Source organism: Sinocyclocheilus grahami, unplaced genomic scaffold (assembly GCF_001515645.1).
Source record: "Sinocyclocheilus grahami isolate Dianchi unplaced genomic scaffold, SAMN03320097.WGS_v1.1 scaffold846.1, whole genome shotgun sequence".
In the NCBI taxonomy this organism is placed as follows: domain Eukaryota; kingdom Metazoa; phylum Chordata; class Actinopteri; order Cypriniformes; family Cyprinidae; genus Sinocyclocheilus; species Sinocyclocheilus grahami.
The window spans coordinates 255,547-269,890 of NW_015506025.1; the positions used below are offsets into that span (position 1 = coordinate 255,547).

General features: G+C 34.6%; 1 pseudogene; it reads right to left on the bottom strand.

The window, feature by feature from the left end:
- Positions 1-1,412: 1,412 nt before the first annotated feature.
- LOC107562892 (cytosolic 10-formyltetrahydrofolate dehydrogenase-like) lies at positions 1,413-12,600 on the bottom strand (annotated as a pseudogene).
- Between the last annotated feature and the right edge of the window lie 1,744 nt (positions 12,601-14,344).

A 14,344-nucleotide genomic window follows, 5' to 3' on the forward strand; every position in this document is an offset into this window, starting at 1 on the left:
GACAGACCTTAGTTTCAGTAGTCATGTCAAAGCAGTAACTAAATCAGCATACTATCATCTCAAAATTATATTTTGCCTTTATTACCAGCAGGGTGGACTATTGTAATGGTCTCCTCACCGGCCTTCCCAAGAAGACCATTAGACAGCTGCAGCTCATCCAGAACGCTGCTGCCAGGATTCTGAATAGAACCAGAAAATCTGAGCATATCACACCAGTCCTCAGGTCCTTACACTGGCTTCCAGTTATATTTAGGATTGATTTTAAAGTACTTTTACTCGTTTATAAATCACTCAATGGCCTAGGACCTAAATACATTGCAGATATGCTCACTGAATATAAACCTAACAGACCACTCAGATCATTAGGATCAAGTCAGTTAGAAATACCAAGGGTTCACACAAAACAAGGGGAATCTGCTTTTAGCTATTTTGCCGCCCGCAGTTGGAACCATCTTCCAGAAGAGATCAGATGTGCTAAAACATTAGTCACATTCACTCAAAACTCATCTGTTTAGCTGGGCATTTATTGAATGAGCACTGTGCGATGTCTGAACTGATTGCACTGTATTTTATGCAATCCAAAATTACTGCACTGTATTTTATGTATAATAATTTTCTTAATGTCTTAAATTCATTTTAAAACAATTTTTTAATCATTTTCAAAGTTTTTAAATTCCTTGTTTTATTTCTGTGATTATTTTACTTTATTTTATGTAAAGCACTTTGAATTACCATTGTGTATGAAATGTGCTATATAAATAAACTTGCCTTGCCTTGCACACACTAATATGAGATTCTCCGCCATGGCTCAAAAATGCTAATTCTCTTCCAGATTTTAGGACTACTATCTGAATAGCTCTGATATGTGTGCTGTTGCTATAGAGACAGAAACTACTTTAACTTAATAAATTACTAATAACTTTAATTTATTTTTAAAAAGTGAATTTAAAACAGTGTATGCATAACTTACTGTAATTTCTGTACTTTGCTAAATGTGTGCTTTAATAAAGCGATTTTATTACTCCAAAAAAGCAATATGTAGTTTTTGAACTTAAAATACTAAGAGAAAATAATACTTCTGCCTACACTCTAAATTATGTTTACTAATACATTCATTCTAATGTAAAGATGGTAGGTAAATTGTCAGTTCTCAAATAGCCTGAATAATTATTAGAAAATTAACAAAAGTAAAACTACGACAATGTAATGAATTGTACTTTGAATAACCAATAGTTAAGAATAATAATGAATCTCTGAATAATTCAGCTCAAATACTGTTAAAAACATATGTCGTTGTGATGTTGGATATAGATTAAAGTTATAATGTTAGAGTACAGATCATTATTTCATGTAATCAGGTATATTTTTACAAATCACAAATAAAACACACTAAACTATGTAATAAGACAATATTGGACTGATTTTATTCTTTTGTGGCACATGCTTGGAATATGTTCATCTGTTTCTAAAGAAGACATAAAACAATGTCTTGTTTCTAAAGCATAAAATACACTTTTGTTATCTCTTTAGTTTAATATAAAATCTTTAAAACAATCCAACCATATCAGTGCAGTAAATAACAATGTGTTAAAATATTTTTTACCCAAAATTGTTTTGATGGCTAGACAGACATTACTTCACAGTATCTCAACTTAAGCAATTATCTCAAAATAAATGATAAATGAAACAACATTAATTATAATAATTGATAAAAAGTTTGATGTATGGTCCTTGATTTCTCTGAGCTTATATACAGTAAGACATTTACAGATACTGTGTAAAACTAGGAAAGTAAGAACTAAAGCCTCAAGGGGAACTTGTGATTTGATTTGATTTTCTTAATTGCCGGAACTGAAATGCAATCCATTATTACACACAAAACAAATGTAATTACTAAGTCATGACAATTTACTTGTAGGCTAAACTGAAATTGTCATTAGCTGCTACTTTTGAGCACTAAAATGCAATCATTTTATGTTGTGCACTATATGTCCAGTATTTTATTAGTATTCAACAGTCACACATTTAGTCTTCAGATACTCATTCAGAGCTTCTTGTCCTGTTGGGAAGAAATACACCTAGTTAAAACAATATACAAAAAGTATTTTTGTAAGATAAATAATAACTGAAATATAGTGCAATGACAACTCAAAAAACCTGTTGGGTATGTGTTTATTTAAATTAATTTATCATGCATCATATTTATGGTATCATATTTATGTCTAACCCAAATCTTTGCCAAAGCCAGACTGTTTGAAGCCACCAAAAGGAGCAGCCACATCGGTCTTGTTGTAAGTATTGATGAACACAGTGCCAGCCTGAAGTTTTTCACTCACATACAGAGCCTTACTGATGTCACGTGTAAACACACCTGATGCTAAACCATATTCTGTAGCATTAGCCCTCTGCAGCACTTTGTCAACATCTCTGAATGAGGGAGATTGAGGAAAAGGCAGTTTACAATGTTGCTTTTGGTCATGTTGTTACAAATCTGAACTATTAGTACAATGTATACAGTTAAAGAGTTTAGAGGTAAAAGTTGCTTATTTCTACCAACCCATTACTGAATTTGGAGATGATCATGATGGGCCCAAAGGACTCCTCAATAGCAATATACATGTGATCCTGTACGTCAGTGAAAACAGTTGGTTCAAAGAAGAAACCTATAGAGATAGAAAGTGTCAAGAACATTGTACCTTTTCCCTCACTAAGACTTATGCATATTCTCACACACTCCTCTAACCTGGACGGTTCACTTGTTTCCCTCCACACACTAATTTTGCTCCTTCTTTGACCCCTTTTTCACAGTATTCCACCAGTTTGTCCAGATGGGCTTTGTGGTTCTGGGGGCCATGGTCTGTGGAACGGTCTAGCGGATCACCAATCTTCATCTTCTTTATTTCATTGACCTACATAGATGTAGTTGTATATGTTATGAGCTTTGAATTAACATATTGGAGTTACAAATGAATTATAAAATCACGAATTATTAGCTCATCTAGGTTTTACATTATTACACTTCAGTTAAAATCAAATGGTCTTAGTTAAATTATTTTAAGAGGTTTAAGAAGTTAGTATGACTACATTTTTATATATGATATACTGATAATACGGTCATAACTCACAAGAGTGCGGGATTCAGCCACAGATAATAAAAATAAATATATGTACAAATAGCTATTAAATCATATTGTTCTTTACCACTCTCTCCACAAATGTGTCATGGATAGATTCCTCAATGAAAAGTCTCCCTGCTGCAATGCAGTTCTCTCCCTTATTGAAGAACACAGAGCTCATACCCTGTAGACAAGAAGTGTGTGTGAAAACATGTCTGAGATTACAACCATAATTTGCAAATACAATTGTGTGATGGTACTGAGGTAAACAAACCATTCTGACAGCCTTGTCCAGATCACAGTCATTAAAAATGATGAGAGGAGACTTTCCTCCTAACTCAAGAGAAACCTTCTTCACATTGCTGACTGCACAGCTGAAAGATACAAGCATTTTGATCATTTCCAACTTTTATTTAAATTCCATTTGTAATTTACTACAAAAATTGAGATCTGAAAACGTCAAATTAAAGAAATACTTAAACCCCAGCATTGTTTCGATTTTTCGATTTTTCATTCACCTTTTCTTTTCATTCACTGTTTCAGTTTTCGAACATCAGGGTGGTCAGACAGCCGCTGACCGACCAGAGACCCTAAAATTTACATATTCAACAAATATTCAATGAATCTACAAGCAGATAGTTAAAAAAATTAATGAAATGTACTAAAAAGTAAATTGTGCAAAGAATTTACAATGTTGATCTTGAATTGTGTACAGAAAATAGTTACAGTATATCAGTTTTCATTGACAGATTTGGGCTAAACTCAACTTTATTGTGTATGTTTTGTGTTATATGTACCAGATCCTGGTAGTATGTTCACCACGCCTTTTGGAAACTTTGCCAATGCAGTTAATTCAGCAAACTTGAGAGCAGTCAAAGGTGTGACCAAGAATTGAATGCAGAAACAGTTCTTAAATTCTGTGTGTATGTTGTTCGAGTTAAATATGCCATGCCCATGTGCATTTTTGTTTTAATAGTAACTGCAGCTCTTTACCTGTGCAGGTTTGAGCACCACAGTGTTTCCAGCTGCTAGGCAGGCTGCAGTCTTCCATGCCAGCATCATCAGTGGATAATTCCAAGGAATGACAATGGCACACACACTGAACATAAACAAACAACAGCTAAATATTCTCAACAGAGATTTTTTCATGGCGAGGCTGGACGAAAACTGGAGGATTTTTTGTCTGGGGAGAGTTGATTTTACCCAATTGGTTCTTTCTTGGTGAAGGTAAGGTTTCGATTAGGTCGAGCCTGGTTGATAGGAATAGTGCAGCCCTGTGGAGAATATTTTAATATATTTCAGACACACACAAGGATAGGTTAATTTTTTTAATATTCCTAAAACTGTAGTTTCCAATACAATGCAGTCAAATTAGCTAGGGTTCAATACAAATTAAGCTCAATCAACAGCATTCAGTGCATATTAATTATCACAAAATTCAACCCTTGTTTTATTTTATTTTTTTAACATTTTTCAAAAATACAAACCCAATTCCAAAAAAGTTGGGACACTGTACAAATTGTGAGTAAAAAGGAATGGAATAATTTACAAATCTCATAAACTTATATTTTATTCACAATAGAATATAGATAACATATCAAATGTTGAAAGTGAGACATTTTGAAATGTCATGCCAAATATTGGCTCATTTTGGATTTCATGAGAGCTACACATTCCAAAAAAGTTGGGACAGGTAGCAATAAGAGGCCGGAAAAGTTAAATGTACATATAAGGAACAGCTGGAGGACCAATTTGCAACTTATTAGGTCAATTGGCAACATGATTGGGTATAAAAAGAGCCTCTCAGAGTGGCAGTGTCTCTCAGAAGTCAAGATGGGCAGAGGATCACCAATTCCCCCAATGCTGCGGCGAAAAATAGTGGAGCAATATCAGAAAGGAGTTTCTCAGAGAAAAATTGCAAAGAGTTTGAAGTTATCATCATCTACAGTGCATAATATCATCCAAAGATTCAGAGAATCTGGAACAATCTCTGTGCGTAAGGGTCAAGGCTGGAAAACCATACTGGATGCCGGTGATCTTCGGGGCCTTAGACGGCACTGCATCACATACAGGAATGCTACTGTAATGGAAATCACAACATGGGCTCAGCAATCCTTCCAGAAACCATTGTCGGTGAACACAATCCACCGTGCCAATATTGCTTGAAAAAACATAGAATGCATAATTTAATAACAGAATATCCTAAATATGACACTGTGGCATTCATCACAAATGATGGCTGATAAATAAATATTCTGATAAATGACAAACACACACAAACAAACCTGAATCTTGTCACACCAGCCAGCAAAGTATCTGGATGTCTGAACAGACATGCCGATGTGTGTTTTGAGGGCAAGAGTATAGACTGCTCCTGAGTCTATGCTCTCAACAGTGGCCAACTCTTCCTGATGCTGCTCCATCAGATCAGCCAGTCTGGAGAATACAAACATGCACACAATGATGAAACTTTAATAATATGTGTATTACTGCAGAGACTGTGCTACAAATAATCATCATCCATCACATATAGTTGTATATTTCCTTTCTGTAGTCATCCTTGTCAAATTTATTGATACTTCATAAGAGAACTCTTTGGTCAATCAAAAAGCTCATATTTTCATAACGTTTTTTGCTAGTATGGTCTGAGCAAAGATAATCAGAGCCAAATTTGGTAAGTATGTTATTCAAACAATTACCAGGTCAATGCAGAAAGAAAGAAACCTATGTGTAACTGCAGTGTTTAAATATAAAATGCACGTACTTATAGATTAGTTTGCCTTGGTCTCTGGGGTTCATCTTGCCCCCTCCTCAAATGCTTCTTTAGCTGCAGCCAGTGCCTTTTCCACATCTGAGATCTGAGCTAAGGACACATCACAGATTGCCTACACACAAACAAAAGCTGAAATTAAGCATGTGAAAAAGAATAAAACAGATAATGCAGATAGATTGAGAGTGGAAAAGGAATTTGTGTCCCGTGTACCTGTCCATCAGTGGGGTTAATGGTCTTATAGGTCTTTCCCTCTTCAGCATCTACAAACTCCCCATTTATGAAAAGCTGGTGTGGGATTTGGATTGTCATATTGTTCAGTTTCTTTTCCACCTACAACAGACATGCGGATACATATTTAGAAATACAAAATTAGAAATAAATTTTAAAAAAAGACAGTATAAAAGACAATTTACCTAATCAACTTTGCTTTTTTCATAAACAGTCAGTAATTCTAAGTTTGATACTTGCAATACGTTCCAAAATTGGACATGTTTACCACAGTGTTTGAAGTCCAGATCTACATTATCTTTTAAATTAAAAATCTGAAAATGTGAATTTTTATAGCAATAATGGGAAAATTTCCACTTTCAAATATACAACAATTAGTGTCCTCAGTTCCAAAACAAATTGTTGAGTGTTGTTAAAAAGAATGATGTACCACTTCGGCCTCAATTTTTTTGAATGTGTTGCAGGCATCAAACTTACAATGAGTGTATATTTGGACTTCTAGAGTTCCTGATATCCTCTGTAATCATCTGTAAAATGCTGAAATAGTGTCTGTTTCTGCATTGTATTTTTGTATATGAATTATATATGAACAGTGTGTGTGTGTGTGTGTGTGTGTGTGTATATACGTATATATATATATATATATATATATATATATATATATATATATATATATATATATCAAGCAGAGCAAAAATAAACAAGAAAAACTAACATAGTCTACAGTGAACTCTTCTTCCTCATCCTCTCCTCTCAGCTTCCTCACACACATTTGAATAAACTCTTCAAAGCTTGTTGCCATGTAAACATCCTCATTCTGCAACTGTAACTGTGCCGCCCTCAACTTTACCTCTTCCACCAGCCTATAGTACAAAAATAAGAAAAAATCTTTTGGATTATATGAAGGGAAAATTAGCTAAATAAAGTAAGTACATGTATATATGACGAAAATTATACATTCACACATTACCTGACTACATCCATCGAAGCAGCACCAGATTTAAAGAAGTCAGTAGTGTCTTCAATCTTCTCTACATTAGTCAAAATACTCTTCCACACAACCTGGACAAACATGCAATAAATATTCTAATAATCTATAACCTTCTGCCTTCAACACACGTTATCTTTCAGAATGTAAAAAAGCAGTATTTAATACTAAAAGGTTTTTAACATGCAGACAACACAAAGAATATCATGGTGACTAGTAATGAAATGAGTGATATATTTTCACCCTCATCTGCTCAGCAAATTGTTTTTCGTCCTCAGAGAGCTCCACAGTGGAACTGAGAGCAGCTTTAAAATACTGGGATGCAGCAATCATCTTCCAATCCTCAAACTGCAGGTTCTTCACAAGCAACTACATACAAGTATAAACACACTTTATGTGCAAATACACAGACACACACTCATCTACAGTCTTGCACTGCACATTCTATTGGGTAAATGTGTAAATGAATACTCAAAAATTTAAATTAAATTTAAACTCAACCTCATGTCATTCTAAACCTGTAAGATTTTTTTTTTATTCTGTGACACACAAAAGATATCTTGAAAGATGTCTAAGTGTCTAAACAAAGAATGTCAAATGTTTGGAACAACATGGTGAGTGAGGGGTGAATAATGACCTATCCAGTAGGGCCCAAGTACAAGTATGTTTTTGTCCATTACCATATGGGCTAGAATTCTGCTGAATCCTTGAATTGAGACAAAAGAAAATGTATAGCTTAGATTTCATTCCCATCCATCCATTTTTACACTTTTCACACAGAAAAAAGTGTTCACGCAGAATTTGGTACTGATCATCTAGAGACCCTCATGACAAAAACGTTTCAGTACATTCAGTACATAATTTCTAAGATGTGATCTAACTGATTTTTCAGCTGTGGCTCATAGTGACACACTGAAACAGTAAGACGTCTGTTTAGCATGGTTGCACTGAAAATGCTTCTGTTGCTAGGGGCAATAACCTAATTGTGCTAACTGTGACTGAAGAAGTTGACACTTGACTCCAAAGCAATTGTATCCACAGCATCAACAGGATCTATTCTTTTGAATTTGTCTATTTTGGTCATGGTCCCTTCACATGTGCTTGGACCGTGATGATTGCAGCTTGCACTTAAAAGGACAGTTCACCCAAAAATGAAAACTGTCATAATTTACTCAACCTCGTGTCATTCCAAAAGGGTATGACTTTGTTCTGTAATTTTTTTCCTCTTTTTTTGTCCATACAATGGAAGTCAATGGTCACCAACGTTTTCAGTTACCAACATTCTTTTTTTTTTTTTTATCAGTAGAAGAAATAAATGCATACAGGTTTAAGACAACATGAGTGTGAGTAAATTATGACAGAATTGTAATTTGTGGGTGAACTATACCTTTACATTTTGGTTGGTAAAGTCACAAATCCCCCCTACTACTCAGGCCAGCACAAACACATCCTGCTGAAACTACGTGGTGCTATATTATGTATGTTTAAGTTTTTGCCTATATCAAGTTTAGCAATTTTAATAGCATAATTTAAAAGCGTTTCTGCATGTTCTTACCATCTTGCCATCATTCCCAAAAAGAACAAGGCCATTTTTGGTAACCAGACCAGGTCGACTTGCTCCGGGGATTTCCAGAGGTTGACTATTACTTGAAGAATGGTCATTTTCCAACAGTGTTGATCCATAAAATGAAACATTCTACCAAAAGAATGAAAATAATACTGATGCAACAAGAGAAGTTGTTTGCACATAATTTAATGCATTTGACTAAGAGTCTCTGCATGTTTCATGTGCTGTTGTGTGCGTTAGTTAAAACACTCACTTTGCCATCAATCTCTGCCCAGGCTCCAGGTACTCTGTCATTTCCTCTGATCCAGTTATGAATGGCTTCTGCTGACTGGTTCCAGTCAATCTATTCAACCAACCATAGATAGTTATTGTTTTAATGTTGTGTACAGCAATGAGGTTGAAGCTATACATCAATATATCGGATGTTGTGCAGCGATGAGGTTGAAGCTATACATCAATATATCGGATGTTGTGCAGCGGCAGAGAACTCCCCCTTTGAATTTTCTTTCTTCTGAATACACTCATATGTGGCTCCTTCCTCTGGTTGCTTGATTCTCGGAGCTGTACCCACTGCAATTAACCTGACTGCCTCCACCTAAAACAAAAGCACATACACAAGAATCCAAGGGTGCTCTCAAATACAACTCCATCAGACTACTTTCTGGACTTCAAATCCTACTTATCCTACATTAAAACAGTGAATTGAATGCTGTTTTAAATTTACTATATAGTATACTATAGTTTGCAATATGATGTAGCTGTAGAAGTTTCTGCATTGATTCCACACCATGCCTTTAACTCCCTCCGGGAACAGGAAGCGTTTGTAGATGCTGTTTACGTTGTCATTTGGCTCAACATCGCATTCTCTTTGTAAAAGAATTGGTCCTGTGTCCAGTCCATCATCTGCCCAGAATATAGTAAACCCACCCTTCTTATCACCATGAATCAGAGTCCTAAGAGAAACAAAATAGCAAAACATCATTTATGCTAAAACAACATCATTTTACATCATTTACACACCCAAGAATTGTCATCATTTACTCATCCTCATGCTGTTTCTTTCAGTGAATAAAATATTGTGCCAAGACCCAAAATATAAAATATGATACTTTTTAAACACATATGATAATTAATAACATTTGCAGATAATTATACAACTACAAAAATTAATTTTATGTGCTGAGGAAAACATGTCTCAAATGCATTAAAGAGAACATGTATCCATCAAAGCACCTGATAGCAAGCAGCTTTAAATTATATGCATTTGGTTGAAACACTAAATATAAAGCATTTTCATGTTTATGACAACCTCACACACTCTACCTTACATCTGATTTTGTATTTCACAAAAGAAAATAATAAATTAAGTCAAATGAAATAAATAAATAAATAACCATTTTAACTATTCCTAAATCTAATTAGGTATGCCACTAATCTTTCTCTTACTATCATATTTCTAATTACCACACGTATACACACACACACACACTCACTAATAAAACACAAAAAGAACACACATACACACAGACATACCAGTTAATGGCAGAGGCACCTCTGTGTCTGGGCAGCAAAGAGGGATGATAAATGATGGACCCGTGTGTTGGGTGATCTATCACTTCCATAGGGATGAATTGAGAGCAGAAAGGAAGAACATTCAGTTCAGCACCAACGGCCTTATACTGATCCACCACCTCTGTGATGGCCTTTCCTTTCAGCCTCCAACGGGGAAACTTGAACACTGGCATGCCATCCTTCTCTGCCTCAGTTGCTGTGGAACGTTTAAAGATTTATTTCAATTTGTGCAACCATTAACTTTCCTCAAACCACCAGATTCATATGCACCCCCAACGTTTGGGGTTCAGACACACTCTCTCTGTTTAAATCTAGATTAAAGACACATCTCTTTGGCCAAGCATTCAAATAATGCATCTCATATTATTGTACTGCAGTTATATCTGATCAAATGCACATTATTATTCTTTAGTTTGGGTTAAACAAATCAATTTTACTTGGTTGGAACTGCAGCTACGCTAATTATGTCTCTATTTGTTTCTCTGTTTTTGCCAACAAGGATTTACACAAGCTTCAGTCTGGATCCAGAACACCTGAGAAGAGATGATGCCAACCCCTCAGAGGACCTCAGATGATGCCAACCATGAAACAACATATAGAACTACCACATTTTGCTATAAGTTTGATTGCATCATATAATAAATAGTGTTCATCGTCTGTTTGATTAAGTCTTTAATTGATTTTTCCATACATTTCTGCCATATGTACATTAACTGACAGTCACCACTGATAAGCTACCACTAAATATTGTAGAAACTTAATTTGCTGTAAAGTTGCTTTGCAACGATTTGTATCGTGAAAAGTGCTATACAAATAAACTTGAATTGAATTGAATTGAATATGCACAAAAGAGCAGTGCCGAAGCACAACTGCCATCAAATAACTTTCTGCAAATAACATGCAATTTTATATTTCAACCACAGACGTTAGCCAAAGTTTCATAGTGTAGCTAATTCATAATTCATTACATTTTTCGGGAGTCCCACAACAAGACAATTAACAGCCTGAACTAATCTTGTCGTGTCATTTAACAACCTGAACTAATCTTGTCTTATCATATTTTATATTTTAAGACACTCATTGACCTTAACACATAGTCTTGAGTTTTCTTCTGCATGTTTATAAATGTTGGTTGCATCACATGACTTATTTGAATATTTGAAGGATAGTTGCTTTTCAAATATTCAATATATTTTAAATTATTTACATTTTATATAAATATTTCAACTTTAATGAATTTAATGAAACAGTTAATTAGCAATTAACAGAACAGTTGTATCACCCTGATATTTTAATACAGAATATAAAAACATATTCACTGTAGAAGAGATGTATTCAAATAATTTTATGTAAGAACTCCATTTACGTATGAATTCCATTTTTAATGAATTTTTGAACAGATTCACATCAAGATGAATGTTTGGTGCAAGAGTAGAGCTGCTGCTGTTACATAAGAGAGTGCTGTTACTGTCAGAGAATGAATTTGCATTTCATTCAGCCTGCCTGCCATACTTTGGCACAGGTCTGAACAAATCACTAGTGAAAATTGGACCAAACTTTCACTCCAGACATTTGTGCAAAAATTTAAATTCTGTTATCATTTACTGACCATTTTGCTATCCCTGATATTTGACTTCCTTTCTTCAGATGAACATAAACAAATACTTTAAAAAAAAAAATCAATCTCTGAGTCCATATAATGTAAATCAATCCCTCAAACGTGATGCTTCAAAAACCACATAAAGTGAACATGACGGTAATCCATACAACAGTCGAAGACTCAGTGCCTTCTGAAACAAAACGATAGGCATGTGAGAAAATATTATATTTTACTCATGAAACTCACATGAGAAGTGATGCGAAAGCACAGAGGACTTCTTGCATAAGTTTCACAAATCACTTTCATCACACTTCATGTGTTGACGTTCAGTGATGGTTTATAAATAATATTAAAATATTAGTATTTTTCTACACAACTATTTAAATTGGGGTCATATGGAATGCCATTGTATCTGTTTGTGTGTTCATTTCAACTTCAAGGTACTCTTGTTGTGACAACTCTACACATTAAATGGAACCAGAGACAGCTTATTTTTCTAAAAATCTGTTTGTGTTCCACAGAAGAAAAAGTCATATAAACCTGGGATAGCGTGGGTAAATTATGAGAGAATTATCCCTTTAGGAGTAACGTCAATGATCCTTACAGAAACAAAGCTATGAGAGACTTACCAAGTGAGTCCACTTTTCCATCTTTGTCAGGGATGGTGAATACACCAACAATCGTGTGGCCATCCTTCTTCAGTTCTCTGTACACTTCCTATCCAAAGAGACTCTGGCCAATCACGGCGATCTTCATCTGAAATGAAAGGAACACATACAGGTTAAAACCTATTATTGACAACACATACAACTACTACTATTACTATACATGGTAGCATATTAGTTATGAAATCAAGTATGAAATAGTTTGACGACCTCTTTTGCAAGCAGTTAATTTAACCATAACTTCCTATAACAATAGAAAAAAGCTCTGAGGTTTTCTCTCTTTCTGTATTTCACTTCTCTAGCTTGTTTACTTCTCTGTCTTAAAATTAAAACGTGGAATTTAGTACTGCAGATATTGTCAGTCATGATACATTTCTTGTCAAGTTGCTTTGGAATGAATTCACAAGCCTGTGTTTGTTATGCAAGACCATGTTCAAGGGAAATTCAGGTAGTCTGGCCTCCCACTGACTCTGCTCAAAGAAGAACCCTCCAAAACTGTTGCTTAGTGAATCAGTGTTTGTACTGGTAAAGTGTGAATAGGGAATTCACTTAGCAACCTCTATCATGATTGTGCCCTTGAGCAGGACACTTAACTTTACCAGGGATCAATAATAAAGATGGACTGGACAAAGAGGCCAATGTGAGCATTTCAAGCAAGTTAACAGAACTGTCACCTGCCTGTTTTGGACATTCTTACAACTCAATGATCTTATATTAATTAATTATGTACATCTGTTTTTATGCCTTGCAAATGTAAACATTTATTTTACTCTTTATGCCATTTTTTACAGCATTGATGTTTAGGGAGTTACTAGCTTTCACAAAATGACATTAGCTCTAAAAGTATTCATGCGTTTTAATGCAGTTTTAGTGCTGACAACCAGCTTAATGTAAATGTCTCTGTGTGTGCATCATGTTTCATTGAGATTGTGTTTTGCATAGATAAACAAAGGTAATTTTGAGGGGGAAAATGGAAACTGATTGTCATTTTTATCCTATTTGTTGTATTATTTGCTTGGTCAATGTCTTTGTGGTAAATAGAGTGAGTTTTTAGAATAACTGAAATAATTTGACAAAATGATACGGACCTGTAATGCACTCAAGACCTGCCTAGAACTGCTTTAGCTGTGCAGTTTTTATACTTTCATTTTGAGTAATATGTTCATTCTAAATTGCTTAATTCACTATGTTAATTGCTTAATTTACTATCTTGTATGCAGTTTAGGAACCCTTGCAACATGTCAGGCGTCCATCAAATCAAAGTGAACCAGATGTGTTGAGCTCCAAGAAAGATAACAGAACTATAACTGTAGTCTATATGTTTTGCACTCTGTATTGAAAGTCTTCTGAAGCCATAAAATAGCTTATGTATAACATTATTAAAAGCTTTTCAGAGAAAAAAAACAACACATTTCTGAAATTTGAGGAAGGGGACACCAAACAGTAAATAAATAAATCGTTCTTGTTCACTTCCATGCACTGACTCATATTGTGTAGCGTATGAACTGAATGTATTAGGACATGTCATGTATGAATAAACTTGAGATTTTGTTCATTCAGATAGAAATGTGAGTTAATCTCGTTCAGCAAGGAGAAGAGGGTTTTAGGATCAAATAAAAAAAGATTATAAAAGACAGACCATAAAAAAAAGTGTGTTGGATTTTTATGATTTAATCATGTACATTGGTACCACTTGAATAAATTAACACAAACATAATTTGTTCACCTAATGTTTAAAATGTCATTACACAAATAGCATTTGTTTGTGAATGACAATCTGCTGACTGAAACATCTCATGCTTTTGTATTCGACTTGTGACATGAACAACTGTGTT